This window comes from Salvelinus namaycush, chromosome 21 (genome assembly GCF_016432855.1).
Source record: "Salvelinus namaycush isolate Seneca chromosome 21, SaNama_1.0, whole genome shotgun sequence".
In the NCBI taxonomy this organism is placed as follows: domain Eukaryota; kingdom Metazoa; phylum Chordata; class Actinopteri; order Salmoniformes; family Salmonidae; genus Salvelinus; species Salvelinus namaycush.
Window position 1 is genome coordinate 55,004,561 of NC_052327.1, and position 20,331 is coordinate 55,024,891.

Genomic DNA, 20,331 nt, shown 5'->3' on the forward strand with positions numbered 1-20,331 from the left:
CTTACAACACGTTACTACAAACATGTCTTACAACACGTTAATAAAAACATGCCTTACAACACGTTACTACAAAAATGTCTTACAACACGTTAATAAAAACATGTCTTACAACACGTTAATAAAAACATGTCTTACAACACGTTAATAAAAACATGACTTACAACACGTTAATAAAAACATGCCTTACAACACGTTAATAAAAACATGCCTTACAACACGTTAATAAAAAATTGCCTTACAACACGTTAATAAAAACACGTCTTACAACACGTTAATAAAAACATGCCTTACAACACGTTACTACAAACATGTCTTACAACACGTTAATAAAAACATGCCTTATAACACGTTACTACAAACATGCCTTACAACACGTTACTACAAACATGTCTTACAACACGTTAATAAAAACATGCCTTACAACACGTTACTACAAACATGTCTTACAACACGTTAATAAAAACATGCCTTATAACACGTTACTACAAACATGCCTTACAACACGTTACTACAAACATGTCTTACAACACGTTAATAAAAACATGCCTTACAACACGTTACTACAAACATGTCTTACAACACGTTAATAAAAACATGCCTTACAACACGTTACTACAAACATGTCTTACAACACGTAAATAAAAACATGCCTTACAACACGTAACTACAAACATGTCTTACAACACGTTAATAAAAACATGTCTTACAACACGTTAATAAAAACATGACTTACAACACGATAATAAAAACATGACTTACAACACGATAATAAAAACATGCCTTACAACACGTTAATAAATACACGCCTTACAACACGTTAATAAAAACACGCCTTACAACACGTTAATAAAAACACGTCTTACAACACGTTAATAAAAACACGTCTTACAACACGTTAATAAAAACATGCCTTACAACACGTTAATAAAAACACGTCTTACAACACGTTAATAAAAACATGCCTTACAACACGTTACTACAAACATGTCTTACAACACGTTAATAAAAACATGCCTTATAACACGTTACTACAAACATGCCTTACAACACGTTACTACAAACATGTCTTACAACACGTTAATAAAAACATGCCTTACAACACGTTACTACAAACATGTCTTACAACACGTTAATAAAAACATGCCTTACAACACGTTACTACAAACATGTCTTACAACACGTAAATAAAAACATGCCTTACAACACGTAACTACAAACATGTCTTACAACACGTTAATAAAAACATGTCTTACAACACGTTAATAAAAACATGACTTACAACACGATAATAAAAACATGCCTTACAACACGTTAATAAATACATGCCTTACAACACGTTAATAAAAACACGCCTTACAACACGTTAATAAAAACACGTCTTACAACACGTTAATAAAAACACGTCTTACAACACGTTAATAAAAACATGCCTTACAACACGTTAATAAAAACACGTCTTACAACACGTTAATAAAAACACGTCTTACAACACGTTAATAAAAACATGACTTACAACACGTTAATAAAAACATGACTTACAACACGTTAATAAAAACACGTCTTACAACACGATAATAAAAACATGCCTTACAACACGTTAATAAAAACATGCCTTACAACACGTTAATAAATACATGCCTTACAACACGTTAATAAAAACACGCCTTACAACACGTTAATAAAAACACGTCTTACAACACGTTAATAAAAACACGTCTTACAACACGTTAATAAAAACATGCCTTACAACACGTTAATAAAAACACGCCTTACAACACCTTAATAAAAACACGCCTTACAACACGTTAATAAAAACACATCTTACAACACGTTAAGAAAAACATGCCTTACAACACGTTAATAAAAACATGCCTTACAACACGTTAATAAAAACATGCCTTACAACACGTTAATAAAAACATGCCTTACAACACGTTAATAAAAACACGCCTTACAACACGTTAATAAAAACATGCCTTACAACACGTTAATAAAAACACGTCTTACAACACGTTAATAAAAACACGTCTTACAACACGTTAATAAAAACATGCCTTACAACACGTTAATAAAAACATGACTTACAACACGTTAATAAAAACATGACTTACAACACGTTAATAAAAACATGCCTTACAACACGTTAATAAAAACATATATTGCAACACGTTTTAATAAAAACATACAAGGACAATGTTATGTTAACACAGTGTCAGATTGATCTAATTATTTATTACCTTGGACATAGCTAGGCCCAGGATCCAAACGATATCCTCTGATTGACTTTTTAGAGGGTTTCTGTTTGAGCAGACATCTGTAACGTTTACAGAGAACCTGATCTACATGAATATCAAGGAGATCATCTTTAAAAGTCATCCTTGTGTCTTTTCAAACACTTGATCAATTGATCCATTTGACAAATAATGTCCACATCTTATGCCCTGGAGGGTGGAGGGACATACAGACACATAATGTCCACATCTTATACCCTGGAGGGTGGAGGGACATACAGGAACATAATGTCCAACTTAAATTCATGTCAGTCCTATTTCATTGTGTGTTATAGATCAGTGCAGAGTGTGTGTCAGGCTGTGTATGTCCTGATGGTCTGCTGTCTGATGGAAACGGAGGATGCATCAAGGAAGACCTATGTCCCTGTTCTCACAATGGAGTCTACTACCAACCTGGACATGTGCTCAAAGTAGACTGCAATACCTGGTAAAATCAACTTCTATCCCTCTTCTTCTTCTTCATCTTCTTTGGATTTGTCAAATGTTTCCTTCTAAAATCTCCCCATGTGATTATGTTTGCATCATTGTAGCACTTGCAAAGGCAGAAAATGGCAGTGTACCAATAAGCAGTGTGATGGGATGTGTGCCATATATGGAGATGGGCATTTCATCACTTTTGATGAGGAAAGGTTTACTTTCAATGGAGATTGTGAATACACTCTTACTCAGGTAGGGCAATAATGATTTGTATTTATGATTTGATTTGTATTTTTATTAAAACCCCTACTTTATGTATGATGCACATATTTTCTAATTATGATTAAGTTGACGTAATAATAATAACTAAGAGGCAAAGGTTTTCTGATGGTGTATTTGAATACATCCTGCAGGACTACTGCAGCAACAATCCAAACGGAACCTTCAGAGTGATCTCAGAGAACATTCCCTGTGGAACCACTGGCACCACCTGTTCCAAGGCCATCAAGCTCTTCTTAGGGGTAGGAACTGCTGTTCATAAACGGCTTCATACATGCATTAAAGGTACAATAGACAAGTCTGGACATTTGACTCAATGTCGACACCGGTGGCTGCGAGTGGAATTGCATGCTGACCTCTGGAATGCATTTGTCACGTTCCTGACCTGTTTTCTGTTGTTTTTGTATGTGTTTAGTTGGTCAGGGCGTAAGTTGGGGTGGGCATTCTATGTTATGTGTTTATATGTTGGGTTTAATGTGTTGCCTGATATGGTTCTCAATTAGAGGCAGGTGTTTGATGTTTCCTCTGATTGAGAACCATATTAAGGTTGTTCTCACTGTTTGTTTGTGGGTGATTGTCGCTGTGTCTGTGTTTTGTTGCACCACGGTACTGTCTCGTTCGTGCATTCGTTTTCCCTGTTCGTGCGTTCTTCGTTTCATGTAGTTCTCATGTTCAGGTCTGTTTAGTTCGTTTTGTTATTTTGTATTTCTAAAGTGTGCTTCGTCATCGTTATTCTTTTCTTTATTAAATTCATTATGTATTCATCACCCGCTGCGCCTTGCTCATTCACCACAAGACGACTGTTACAGCATTGATCTCGTCCCCTCCATGCGTTTTGTTAGCATGCTAGATTGACAGGGCTGTCTGACGGAGTGTCTGAAAACCGCGTGTGCGCCATCGTGCATAAATGTATTTTGACCCCCCCACACCAAACGCGATCGCGACACGCAGGTTAAAATATCAAAACAAACTCTGAATCAATGACATTAATTTGGGGACAGGTCGAAAAGCATTAAACATGTATGGTAATTTAGCTAGTTAGCTTGCACCTGCTAACGTTAGCCAACGTTAATTTGTCCTATTTAGCTAGCTTGCTGTTGCTAGCTAATTTGTCCTGGGATATAAACATTGGGTTGTTTATTTTACCTGAAATGCACAAGGACCTCTACTCCGACAATTAATCCACACATAAAACGGCCAACCGAATCGTTTCTAGTCATTTCTCCTCCTTCCAGGCTTTTTCATCGTTTAACTTCTATGGTGAAGTTTCATTGTACTACCACGACTACCGGCAAAACGGTACGTCTTTCATTCACCCACGTGGGTATAACCAATGAGGAGATGGCATGTGGGTACCTGCCGCTATAAACCAATGAGGAGATGGGAGAGGCAGCGCGAACTGTGTCAGAAAAAGGAATGAGTTCTATTTTAGCCCCAGACGCTCATTGGCGCGAGAAAACCCAGCACCACCACAGTGTAAAACCCAGCACCACTACAGTGTAAAACCCAGCACCACCACAGTGTAAAACCCAGCACCACCACAGTGTAAAACCCAACACCACCACAGTGTAAAACCCAGCACCACCACAGTGTAAAACCCAACACCACCACAGTGTAAAACCCAGCACCACCACAGTGTAAAACCCAGCACCACCACAGTGTAAAACCCAGCACCACCACAGTGTAAAACCCAGCACCACCACAGTGTAAAACCCAGCACCACCACAGTGTAAAACCCAGCACCACCACAGTGTAAAACCCAGCACCACCACAGTGTAAAACCCAGCACCACCACAGTGTAACCCTGGATAGTGTAAAACCCAGCACCACCACAGTGTAAAACCCAGCACCACCACAGTGTAAAACCCAGCACCACCACAGTGTAAAACCCAGCACCACCACAGTGTAAAACCCAGCACCACCACAGTGTAAAACCCAACACCACCACAGTGTAAAACCCAGCACCAGCACAGTGTAACCCTGGATAGTGTAAAACCAAGCACCACCACAGTGTAAAGCCTGGATAGTGTAAAGCCCAGCACCACCACAGTGTAAAACCTGGATAGTGTAAAACCCAACACCACCACAGTGTAACCCTGGATAGTGTAAAACCAAGCACCACCACAGTGTAAAGCCTGGATAGTGTAAAGCCCAGCACCACCACAGTGTAAACCCTGGATAGTGTAAAACCCAGCACCACCACAGTGTAAAACCCAGCACCACCACAGTGTAAAACCCAGCACCACCACAGTGTAAAACCCAGCACCACCACAGTGTAAAACCCAGCACCACCACAGTGTAAAACCCAGCACCACCACAGTGTAACCCTGGATAGTGTAAAACCAAGCACCACCACAGTGTAAAGCCTGGATAGTGTAAAGCCCAGCACCACCACAGTGTAAAAACCAACACCACCACAGTGTAAAACCCAGCACCACCACAGTGTAATACCCAGCACCACCACAGTGTAAAACCCAGCACCACCACAGTGTAAAACCCAGCACCACCACAGTGTAAAAGCTGTCTACTAGTATTACATTATCATTGAACACTTTCTGTTTCTTTCTTTCAGAGCAACGAAATCATACTAGCAGATGAATCTGTAAAAGTGATCAAACAAGAGAAGGGGGTTGACGTGCCATACCAGGTCCACTCTATCGGTCTCTATGTTGTTGTTGAGGCTGAAAACGGCCTCATCCTCATGTGGGATAAGAAGAATAGCGTGTTCATCAAACTCAGCTCTACCTTCCAGGTGAGTGACTAGAATAGGACATTTTGAACCAGTGATTGCACTGTATCTTTGTTTTAGCAGTTGCATTGGCATACCATTTTTATAAATGTTTTATTAGCTACTTCAAGTTATTATTTATTTAAATCCTTCCAGGGCCAAGTGTGTGGTCTGTGTGGAAACTACGACGGTAATGGAAAGAACGACTTCACGTCCAGAAACCAGGAAGTGGTTGTTGAAGCTCTGGAGTTTGGGAACAGCTGGAAAGTGTCACCCAGTTGCCCCAACGCTGATGTCATAAAAAACCCATGCACTTTAAGATCCTACAGGCAGTCGTGGTCTCAGAAACGCTGCAGCATCATCACCAGTCACGTTTTCTCAGCCTGCCACTCACAGGTACAGTACACAGCAGATACTAGTCAATATAGATTCAACACTTTATTGCCATACCAACCAAAGTTGTTAGGAAGTTGACGTAGTGCAGCTGATATAAACAAAGACAACAAGACACACGTATAAATACTTTCATTTGCATAACCTATACATTCAATAGAGACTACAGCAGATACATTCAATAGAGACTACAGCAGATACATTCAATAGAGACTACAGCAGGTACATTCAATAGAGACTACAGCAGATACATTCAATAGAGACTACAGCAGGTACATTCAATAGAGACTACAGCAGGTACATTCAATAGAGACTACAGCAGGTACATTCAATAGAGCCTACAGCAGGTACATTCAATAGAGCCTAAAGCAGATACATTCAATAGAGACTACATCAGATACATTCAATAGAGACTACAGCAGGTACATTCAATAGAGACGACAGCAGATACATTCAATAGAGACTACAGCAGGTACATTCAATAGAGACTACAGCAGGTATATTCAATAGAGACTACAGCAGATACATTCAATAGAGACTACAGCAGATACATTCAATAGAGACTACAGCAGGTATATTCAATAGAGACTACAGCAGATACATTCAATAGAGACTACAGCAGATACATTCAATAGAGACTACAGCAGGTACATTCAATAGAGACTACAGCAGATACATTCAATAGAGACTACAGCAGATACATTCAATAGAGACTACAGCAGGTACATTCAATAGAGACTACAGCAGGTACATTCAATAGAGACTACAGCAAGTACATTCAATAGAGACTACAGCAGGTACATTCAATAGAGACTACAGCAGATACATTCAATAGAGACTACAGCAGGTACATTCAATAGAGACTACAGCAGATACATTCAATAGACACTACAGCAGGTATATTCAATAGAGACTACAGCAGATACATTCAATAGAGACTACAGCAGGTACATTCAATAGAGACTACAGCAGGTACATTCAATAGACATTACAGCAGGTACATTCAATAGAGACTACAGCAGGTACATTCAATAGAGACTACAGCAGGTACATTCAATAGAGACTACAGCAGGTACATTCAATAGAGACTACAGCAGGTACATTCAATAGAGACTACAGCAGGTACATTCAATAGAGACTACAGCAGGTACATTCAATAGAGACTACAGCAGGTACATTCAATAGAGACTACAGCAGGTACATTCATTTGAATAGTCTATACATTCAATAGAGACTACAGCAGATACATGCAGTCAGGGTCGGCAGGTTAAAACAAGCTGTCTGTACAGAGGCTATGACTTGTGTATCTTGGCTACATTGGTATTTACATTTGGTGAAATTGTAATTTTCTGTTAAAAGTCTAAGCCGTTGGGGGGGGGGGGGGGGGGGGGGGGGTTACATATGGAATTGTTTTAAGAATGTCATACTATTGATCATTTAGATATTTCATTTGGAATTTTAGGAACCATTTATGTTTCAAAAATATATATATAGAAAGAAAACATTTAAAATATTGAATTTGGCCTTTACTACTACAGGCCATAACATTACATTCATAAATGGCAAAAAAGACAGTCAAAAATAAATCATAAGGAATAAGATTTTGAAATGTCTGTCGTATATCTAGGAGATTTAAGAAAGAGGGCGATGGCGTGCTTCACTGGCAGGCTCTTTGTTATTTTATTTATTATTATTTATTATCATATTCAGGGTTAACAGCAACAGATTCCAAATGTAAATGCCACACTTGCAATCAACTCTAGACATTTTATCTGCTTACTTGTAAAATGAACTAATGAGGGAATAACACACACCTGTCCATGGAACAGCTGAGCAGACAACTGTCCAATTACTTTTGGTCCCTTAAAAAAGAGAGGGGGGGACCACATATAGAAAGTGTTGTAATTCCTACACCATTCACCCGATTTGGAAGTAAGTACCCTCAAATGAAAGCTGAAGTCTGCACTTTCAGCTCATATATATTATTTAATGTCAACTCCAATATGATGTGGTAGACAGCTAAAATAATAACTTGGTCAATGTCCAAATATTTATGGACCTGACTGTAGTTTACCATGTAGCCCATATCAGATTGGCGCATTAACACTGATGTAGGCTCTGAAGTAGCACACAGATGCAATGCTCATTTCCTGTCCTTTACGTTTTGGGGTGGTTGTCACGGTAATGGCAGGTCATTGTGCAAAAAAAACACTTTAAAGCAAAAACATTAGATCTGAGCGTCCAGACAGAGATGGCATGAAGAATTGGGTTTGAATCCGGATTGAGATGCACATATGGAAGTGGTATAAATCAGAGCTCAAAAGATCAGATTCCATTTGTTTTTTGTTGTTGCTGTTTACACATTAAGGACAAGATCAATTGGTATCAGATGTGCAAATAATTGGTGAATGATCTGAATTGGACTGCCTGTGTACACGCAGCCAAAGTGGCACTGCATAAGTACAATAATATGGTTAAGGCTTCAACAAGAGTTAAGGGGCTAGGCTTCCCGGCAGCGGGACACCTGTCGACAACTTCCGGTGAAATTGGAGGGCACGCAATTCAAATAAATAATCATAAATATTATGGATATTAAACATTTAGCTACATACAAGTGTCTTATATCGGTTAAAAGCTTGAAGTCTTGTTCATCTAACTGCACTGTCCGATTTACAATATGCTTTACAGCAAAAGCATGCCATACGATTGTTTGAGGACGGTGCCCCACATCAAAATATTTTTCAACCAGCACAGGCTTCATAAAATCACAAATAGCGATTAAATATTCACTTTTTGAAAACCTTCCTCTGATTTACAATCCAAAGGGTCCCAGCTACAACATGCATGGTTGTTTTGTTAGATAAAATCCTTCTTTATATCTCCAAAAGTCAGTTTAGTTGGCTCCATCGATTTGAGTACATGAAGAGAAAGGAATCCAAAAAGCTACCGCTAAACTTTGTTAAAACAAGTCAAAATACATTTCAATTTAATCCTCAGATACCCTGAAATGTAATTAAACTATAATATTTCATACGGAAAGAAGTATGTTCAATAGAAAAGCCTAATAAGCGTCCTCTTGGTCGCGAGCGCACAGACTGATTTCCAACTCTGACTCCCAGTACTGAAACTCAAAATTCTTCCTCGTTTGGGAAGAAACAAGCCTGAAACCTTGAACAAAGACGGTTGACGTCTAGTGGTAAATCATAAGAATTGCAATCTGGGAGCTGGATTTGGATATGACCCTATTCGTTCCATTGGAAGAGCATGGGCTCTCAAAAAATATAATTCCGATTTGGTTTTTCTTTGGATTTTCTCCTACCATATCAACTGTGTTATAGTCTCATACATTATTTTAACATTTCTACAAACTTCAAAGTGTTTTCTATCCAATGGTACCAATTATATGCATATCCTGGTTTCGGGGCCTGAGTAACAGGCAGTTTACTTTGGGCACGTCAGTCAGACAGGAAGTGGAGAAAAATTGAAAAAATAGACCCTAGCCTGAAGAAGTTTTGATATACAGTACCTCACAACCTCAGGGTCAATAAGGTTAATAATTCAACAAGTGTTAATTTACCTCACAGACTCAGGGTCAAACATATGGTGGAATTTATAACAGCCAATAATTCTGTAGCACAAGTCTTGGGCTAACAGGTTTCCTATAAGGTCACACAATGACAAGCAGAGTTGCATGATGGTACAAGGCAATCTTTCTAATACAATTGGTTTGTCAATACTCATGTGAATGTCCACAAAGTCACCATAAAAGACAACAACAAAAGTAGTAGTAAACAGATATCAAAAACATAAAGTCAACCATCCAACCCAATAATAATCATCGTCAATAGTTCATCTGTAGTCTCTTCAACAAGCTGGGCAATGCATTGAATAAATAAATGATGGATTAATACATCTTCCTATAAGGTGGACCCCACGCCATTCCATGATGCCTGTGTGAGGGACTCGTGTGCCTGTGACACTGGGGGAGACTGCGAGTGTTTCTGTACAGCTGTAGCAGCCTACGCCCAGGCCTGTAACGAGGCAGCGGCTTGTATCAAGTGGAGAACACCAGATATCTGCCGTGAGTCATTTGCTTTGAGTGGGACAATTGATTGATGGATAGGTGGGATTGTTTTTCTATCGGGACAAAATACCAATTCATGATTTGTATGTGTAACTGTTCAATCAATCCTCTTTAAGGACCCTGGTTAAGTTAAAATGTGACATGTTTTTAATTTCACCAGCTCTGTTCTGTGATTTCTACAACCCTATTGGTGAGTGTGAGTGGCATTATAATCCATGTGGATACCCCTGTATGAAGACCTGCAAGAATCCCTCAGGAACATGCTCCAGTCAGATCCCTGCGCTGGAAGGTAACTAATAGCCCTTTTCTTTACCTTAATTTAACTAGGCAGCTAAGAACTAATTCATATTTACAATGATGGCCTAGGAACAACTGTTAACTGCCTTGTTCAGGGGCAGAACGACAGATGTTTACCTTGTCAGCTCGGGGATTTGATCTTGCAACCTTTCGGTTATTAGTCCAACGCTCTAACCACTAGGCTACGTTGCCGCCCCCTCCCTTGTCCATCTATACTTAAAACTAAATACAAATCTAGAAATATCATATCCATTACAGCTTTGGTGTTAGAACTAGATACCATGAGGATGATCTAATCTGTGCAGGTGTCCTGGATTAAATTGACTGTTTATATCTTAAAGGTTGCTATCCAAAATGTCCTCCGGCCACGCCTTATTTGGAAGAAAGTACCATGAAGTGTGTCCCTATCGTGGACTGTGGTTGCTACGATGGAGATGGAACTCATTACAACGAGGGAGAGGTTATACCTTCCAAGGAGAACTGTCAGAGTTGGTATGTTTTCAGATCAACATTTTGATATATACATAGATACTGTATTTACATTACATAGGATTTAATATGGTTGGTATAAGCCTTAAGGTAGCCTGTATTTCTGGTGAGATAAGACAATGTCAATAGTCCACCTACAAAGAGGTTTACCAACCATTTAATTGATTTTGCTTTTCAAAGATTGTGATTTGACCTGTTAATACCTTATTGGGATTTGACCTGTTAATACCTTATTGGGATTTGACCTGTTAATAACTTATTGGGATTTGACCTGTTAATACCTTATTGGGATTTGACCTGTTAATACCTTATTGGGATTTGACCTGTTAATACCTTATTGGGATTTGACCTGTTAATACCTTATTGGGATTTGACCTGTTAATACCTTATTGGGATTTGACCTGTTAATACCTTATTGTGAATATAACATATAACATTGTTTTTAACTTTCAAATCATAACAAATAGCTCTTAAACTGCCCCCCACATTCCACTGAAAAGGCAGCGCGCGAAATTCCAAATTTTTGGGGGGGAAATATTTAACTTTCACACATTAACAAGTCCAATACAGCAAATGTAAGATAAACATCTTGTGAGCCAACATGTCCGATTTTTTTTACAATGTTTTACAGCGAAAACACCACGTATATTCATGTTAGCTCACCACCAAATACGAAAAAGCACAGACATTTCTTTCACAGCACAGGTAGCTTGCACAAAACCCCCAAATAGAGATAGAATTAGTCACTAACCAAGAAACAGCTTCACCAGATGACAGTCTTATAACATGTTATACAATAAATCTATATTTTGTTCGAAAAATGTGCATATTTCAGGTATAAATCATAGTTTTACATTGCAGCTACAATCACAAATAGCACCGAAGCAGCAAGAATAACTACAGAGAGCAACGTGAAATACCTAATACTCATCATAAAACATTTATGAAAAATACATGGTGTACAGCAAATGAAAGATAAACATCTTGTGAATCCAGCCAATATTTCAGATTTTTTAAGTGTTTTCCAGCGAAAACACAATATAGCATTATATTAGCGTACCACAATAGCCAACCACACAACCGCATTCATTCACCGCAAAGGTAGCGATCGCAAAAAAACAGCAAAAGATATAACTTTATTCACTAACCTTGACAAACTTCATCAGATGACAGTCCTATAACATCAGGTTATAAAATACACTTATGTTTTGTTCGAAAATGTGCATATTTTGAGCTGAAAACCGTGGTTATACATTGTGAAAATGTAGCAACTTTTTCCCAGAATGTCCGGATATATTTCTGACACTCACCTAATCTGACCAAATAACTCATCATAAACTTTACTAAAAAATACATGTTGTACAGCAAATGAAAGATACACTAGTTCTTAATGCAATCGCCGTGTTAGATTTTTTAAAATAACTTTACCATAACAAACAGCTTACGTTATAACGAGACAGCGCCCGCAATAAGGGCGGAAAATAGAACTAAACATTTTCCACAGAAATAACATCATAAATGCTTCCTACTTTTGCTGAGCTTCCATCAGAATGTTGTACAAGGAGTCCTTTGTCCAGAATTATCGTTGTTTAGTGTTAGAATGTCCTCTTCTCCTGTCGAATTAGCAACCAAAGCTAGCCAAGTGGCGCGAAGTTGTCCATCTTCACCAAACGCAGAGAACGGAAACCGCCAAAACTCCCGATAAACGTTGAATAATCTGATAAAACTATATTGAAAAAACATACTTTACGATGATATTATCACATGTATCAAATAAAATCAAAGCCGGAGATATTAGCCGTCTATACCGAAAGCTTTTCAGAAGGCAATCCAGGGTTCCTTCCCGCGCCTTGCTGAACAAAGGAAATTTGGGGTCACGTCATTCCAAGAGCTCTTGTTCGACCTCAGATCAAGCTAGACACCCCATTCCACCTCTCACTGCCTATTGACATCTAGTGGAAGGCGTATGAAGTGCATGTATATCCATAGATTTCAAGCAAATGAATAGGAAGGCCCTGGAACAGAGCCTCGATTTCAGATTTTTCACTTCCTGAGAGGAAGTTTGCTGCAAAATGAGTTATGTTTTACTCACAGATGTAATTCAAACGGTTTTAGAAACGTGAGAGTGTTTTCTATCCAAGAGTAATAATAATATGCATATTGTACGATCTAGAATAGAGTACGAGGCCGTTTAAATTGGGCACAATTTTTTCCCAAAGTGAAAATAGCGCCCCCCTATCCCAAAGAAGTTTTAATATTTTATTCGACTTTGAAAAGGTACTGTAACCTCCTTCTTTCTTTGTCAAGTCGTTGCTCATCAACTGAGGCCAGTTGCAGCTATGATGTCCAAGGTAAAGAAAACCACTACAAACTGAAACTTTAGCCTACATGATTACCAAGAAGGTAACATGACAAGATGATTACATGATAATAACTTGTGTTCCCTGTGAACATCCTATTGCAGCTTGCTATTGTTTATACGACGGCAGAACATACCCGTATGGAGCGACCATATATCACACATCTGACGGTGATGAGACCTGTATTACTGCCATCTGCAAAGAGAATGGAACCATTGTCCGGATTATGAACCCCTGTCCCACCACCCCAACTCCAACAACTACACCAAGTGTTACAACAACACAGATATCCACTCAAGCACCGACCACTATTGCTTTCTCAACTCTTACCACTACCCCAACAACGACCCCTATCTTTACCCCAACAACAACCATTACACCCACAACAACCCCTTCCACTACCCCCACAACAACCATTACACCGACAACAACCCCTTCCACTACCCCCACAACAACCCCTTCCACTACCCCCACAACAACCATTACCCCCACAACAACCCCTACTTCACCAACAACCATTATACCGACAACAACCCCTTCCACTACCCCCACAACAACCATTACCCCCACAACAACCCCTACTTCACCAACAACCACTTCACCCACTAATACTCCACACTGCCTGACCAAGACTCTCTGTGTTTGGTCAGACTGGATTGACAATCACTATCCTTCATTTGGACCAGAAGAAGGAGATTATGAAACCATAGAAAATATAAGGAAATCTGGTATTGATATTTGTAGCCAACCGAAGGAAGTAGAATGCAGAGCCAAAGAAAACATCCATGTTCCTTTGTCTGAACTAGGTCAAAATGTTGAATGCAATCCCTCAGTTGGACTGATATGCCGCAACAAGGATCAAGGCATCCCACCAATATGCTACAACTACGAGATCAGAGTTAGATGTTGTGTTGATGTATGTAGCAATGAGACAACTACCACCTCAGAAACGCCCACAACAACCATTACAACATCAACAACTACCCCAACAACAACATCAACAACTACCCCAACAACAACAACAACAACTACCCCAACAACAACAACAACAACAGAAAGTCCAACAACAACTACCCCAACAACAACAACAACAACAGAAAGTCCAACAACAACAACAACAACTACCCCAACAACAACAACAACAACAGAACGTCCAACAACCACAACTATGTCAACAACTCCATCCACGACAACAAAAGTAACAGAGGAAGTTACAACTGGTCCAGAATCAACAGCATCTACTACCACAACAACAACAACAACAACAACAACAACCACAGAAAGCCCATCAACAACAACAACAACATATTCTACAAGTGAAACAACAGAGGAAATTACAACTGGAACAAAACCAACAACATCGACAACAACCATTACACCTTCAACAACCCCTTTTTCACCAATACCCACTTCACCCACTACTACTCCACACTGCCTGACCAAGACTCTCTGTGTTTGGTCAGACTGGATTGACAATCACTATCCTTCATTTGGACCAGAAGAAGGAGATTATGAAACCATAGAAAATATAAGGAAATCTGGTATTGATATTTGTAGCCAACCGAAGGAAGTAGAATGCAGAGCCAAAGACATCCATGTTCCTTTGTCCGAACTAGGTTAAAATGTTGAATGCAATCCCTCAGTTGGACTGATATGCCGCAACAAGGATCAAGGCATCCCACCAATATGCTACAACTACGAGATCAGAGTCAGATGTTGTGTTGATGTTTGTAGCAAATAGACAACTACCACCTCAGAACAACAACAACAGAAAGTCCAACAACCACAACTATGTCAACAACTCCACCCACAACAACAAAGGTATTAGAGGAAGTTACAACTGGTCCAGAATCAACAACACCTACTACCACAACAACAACAACAACAACAGAAAGTCCAACAACCACAACTACAGTGGGGCAAAAAAGTATTTAGTCAGCCACCAATTGTGCAAGTTCTCCCACTTAAAAAGATGAGAGAGGCCTGTAATTTTCATCATAGGTACACTTCAACTATGACAGACAAAATGAGAAGAAAAAAAATCCAGAAAATCACATTGTAGGATTTTTAAAGAATTTATTTGCAAATTATGATGGAAAATAAGTATTTGGTCAATAACAAAAGTTTATCTCAATACTTTGTTATATACCCTTTGTTGGCAATGACAGAGGTCAAACGTTTTCTGTAAGTCTTCACAAGGTTTTCACACACTGCTGCTGGTATTTTGGCCCATTCTTCCATGCAGATCTCCTCTAGAGCAGTGATGTTTTGGGGCTGTTGCTGGGCAACACAGACTTTCAACTCCCTCCAAAAATTTTCTATGGGGTTGAGATCTGGAGACTGACTAGGCCACTCCAGGACCTTGAAATGCTTCTTACGAAGCCACTCCTTCGTTGCCCGGGCGGTGTGTTTGGGATCATTGTCATGCTGAAAGACCCAGCCACGTTTCATCTTCAATGCCCTTGCTGATGGAAGGAGGTTTTCACTCAAAATCTCACGATACATGGCCCCATTCATTCTGTCCTTTACACGGATCAGTCGTCCTGGTCCCTTTGCAGAAAAACAGCCCCAAAGCATGATGTTTCCACCCCCATGCTTCACAGTAGGTATGGTGTTCTTTGGATGCAACTCAGTATTCTTTGTCCTCCAAACACGACGAGTTGAGTTTTTACCAAAAAGTTATATTTTGGTTTCATCTGACCATATGACATTCTCCCAATGTTCTTCTGGATCATCCAAATGCTCTCTAGCAAACTTCAGACGGGCCTGGAGATGTACTGGCTTAAGCAGGGGGACACGTCTGGCACTGCAGGATTTGAGTCCCTGGCGGCGTAGTGTGTTACTGATGGTAGGCTTTGTTACTTTGGTCCCAGCTCTCTGCAGGTCATTCACTAGGTCATTCCCAACCCCCGTGTGGTTCTGGGATTTTTGCTCACCGTTCTTGTGATCATTTTGACCCCAGATCGAGGGAGATTATCAGTGGTCTTGTATGTCTTCCATTTCCTAATAATTGCTCCCACAGTTGATTTCTTCAAACCAAGCTGCTTACCTATTGCAGATTCAGTCTTCCCAGCCGGGTGCAGGTCTACAATTTTGTTTCTGGTGTCCTTTGACAGCTCTTTGGTCTTGGCCATAGTGGAGTTTGGAGTGTGACTGTTTGAGGTTGTGGACAGGTGTCTTTTATACTGATAAGTTCAAACAGGTGCCATTAATACAGGTAACGAGTGGAGGACAGAGGAGCCTCTTAAAGAAGAAGTTACAGGTCTGTGAGAGCCAGAAATCTTGCTTGTTTGTAGGTGACCAAATACTTATTTTCCACCAAAATTTGCAAATAAATTAATTAAAAATCCTACAATGTGATTTTCTTTAATTTTTTTTTCTCATTTTGTCTGTCATAGTTGAAGTGTACCTATGATGAAAATTACAGGCCTCTCTCATCTTTTTAAGTCGGAGAACTTGCACAATTGGTGGCTGACTAAATACTTTTTGCCCCACTGTATGTCAACAACTCCATCCACAACAACAAAAGTAACAGAGGAAGTTACAACTGGTCTAGAATCAACAACACCTAATACACAACCACAACAACAACAACAGAAAGTCCAACAACAACAACTTTCCCAACAACAACAACAACAGAAAGTCCAACAACCACAACTTTCCCAACAACAACATCAACAGAAAGTCCAACAACCACAACTATGTCAACAACTCCATCCACAACAACAAAAGTAACAGAGGAAGTTACAACTGGTCCAGAATCAACAACACCTACTACCACAACAATAACAACCACCACAGAAAGCCCATCAACAACAACAACAACAACAACGACAACAGAAAGCCCATCAACCACAACAACATCTAAGACAACAACCTATTCCACAACAAGTGAAACAACAGAGGAAGTTACGACTGGTCCTGAATCAACAACACCCACAACAACCACTACACCAACAACAACAACAACAACCACCACAGAAAGCCCATCAACCACAACAACAACAACAACAACAAGTGAAACAACAGAGGAAATTACAACTGGTACAAAACCAACAACATCGACAACAACCATTACACCACCAACAACAACCACAACAACCACAGAAAGTCCAAAAACAACAAACACAACATCTATGACAACAACATAATCCACAACAAGTGAAAAAACAGAGGTAATTACAACTGGAACAAAACCAACAACAACTACCCCAACAACAACAACAACAACAACAACAACTACCCCAACAACAACAACAACAACAGAAAGTACCCCAACAACAACAACAACAACTACCGCAACAACAACAACAACATCAACAACTACCCCAACACCAACAACAACAACAGAAAGTACCCCAACAACAACAACAACAACAACAGAAAGTTCAACTACAACAACTACCCCTACAACAACAACAACAACAGAAAGTACAACATCAACAACTACCCCAACAACAACAACAACAACAACAAAGTTCAACAACAACAACTACCCCAACAACAACAACAACAACAACAGAAAGTTCAACAACAACAACTACCCCAACAACAACAACAACAACAGAAAGTACAACATCAACAACTACCCCAACAACAACAACAGAAAGTTCAACAACAACAACTACCCCAACAACAACAACAGAAAGTTCAACAACAACAACTACCCCAACAACAACAACAAAGTTCAACAACTACCCCAACAACAACAACAACATCAACAACTACCCCAACAACAACAACAACAACAAAGTTCAACTACAACAACTACCCCAACAACAACAACAGAAAGTCCAACAAAAACAACCCCAACAACAACAACAACTACCCCAACAACAACAACAACAACAGAAAGTCCAACAACAACAACTACCCCAACAACAACAACAACAACAGAAAGTTCAACAACTACCCCAACAACAACAACAGAAAGTCCAACAAAAACAACCCCAACAAAAACAACAACAACAACTACCCCAACAACAACAACAACAACAACAGAAAGTCCAACAGCCACAACAACAACAACAACGAAGTCAACAACTCCGTCCACAACAACAAAAGTAACAGAGGAAGTTACAACTGGTCCAGAATCAACAGCACCTAATACAACTACCCCAACAACAACAACAACAACAACAACTACCCCAACAACAACAAACCCAACAACAACAACAACAACAACAACAGAACGTCCAACATCAACAACTACCCCAACAACAACAACAACAACAGAACGTCCAACATCAACAACTACCCCAACAACAACAACAACAACAGAACGTCCAACAACTACAACTACCACAACAACAACAACAACAACAACAGAACGTCCAACATCAACAACTACCCCAACAACAAACAACAACAACAACAGAACGTCCAACATCAACAACTACCCCAACAACAAACAACAACAACAACAGAACGTCCAACAACAACAACTACCCCAACAACAACAAAAACAACAACAGAAAGTCCAACAACAACAGCAACAACAACAACATCAACAACTACCCCAACAACAACAACAGAACGTCCAACAACAACAACTACCACAACAACAACAACAAAGTCCAACAACAACAACTAACCCAACAACAACAACAACAGAAAGTCCAACAACAACAACAGAAAGTCCAACAACTCCGTCCACAACAACAAAAGTAACAGAGGAAATTACAACTGGTCCAGAATCAACAACACCTGCTACCAATACCACAACAACAACAACAACGACAACAACCACAACAGAAAGCCCATCAACCACAACAACAACAACAACAACAACAAGTGAAACAACAGAGGAAGTTACGACTGGTCCTGAATCAACAACACCCACAACAACCACTACACCAACAACAACAACAACAACCACCACAGAAAGCCCATCAACCACAACAACAACAACAACAACAAGTGAAACAACAGAGGAAATTACAACTGGTACAAAACCAACAACATCGACAGCAACCATTACACCACCAACAACAACAACAACAACCACAGAAAGCCCATCAACCACAACAACAACAACAACAACAAGTGAAACAACAGAGGAAGTTATGACTGGTCCTGAATCAACAACACCCACAACAACAACTCAGATGAGGACTACCTCTGAGGAAACAGCCACCACCAAACCATCTACCACAACAACAGTCTTCTCTGTAGTCACACATCCACTATACACACAAGCAACTCAAAAGCAAAACTCAAATTTGACAACAACCCCTATCATTACCCCAACAATAACCCCTATCATTACCCCAACAACAACCCCTACCATTACCCCAACAACAACCACTATCATTACCCCAACAACAACCCCTATCATTACCCCAACAACAACCACTATCATTACCCCAACAACAACCACTATCATTACCCCAACAACAAACCCCTACCATTACCCCAACAACAACCCCTACCATTACCCCAACAACAACCCCTACCATTACCCCAACAACAACCACTATCATTACCCCAACAACAACCCCTACCATTACCCCAAAAACAACCCCTACCATTACCCCAACAACAACCCCTATCATCACCCCAACAACAAACCCTACCATTACCCCAACAACAACCCCTATCATTACCCCAACAACAACCACTATCATTACCCCAACAACAACCACTATCACTACCCCAACAACAACCCCTACCATTACCCCAACAACAACCACTACCATTACCCCAACAACAACCCCTATCATTACCCCAACAACAAACCCTACCATTACCCCAACAACAACCCCTACCATTACCCCAACAACAACCCCTACCATTACCCCAACAACAACCACTACCATTACCCCAACAACAACCACTATCATTACCCCAACAACAACCCCTACCATTACCCCAACAACAACCACTATCATTACCCCAACAACAACCCCTATCATTACCCCAACAACAACCCCTATCATTACCCCAACAACAACCCCTACCATTACCCCAACAACAACCCCTACCATTACCCCA

At 39.8% G+C, this 20,331-nt stretch overlaps 1 pseudogene; it reads left to right on the forward strand.

Moving 5' to 3' along the window:
* Positions 1 to 19,387, forward strand: part of LOC120065981 — a 42,687-nt pseudogene extending 23,300 nt beyond the window's left edge.
* The last annotated feature ends 944 nt before the right edge of the window (positions 19,388 to 20,331 follow it).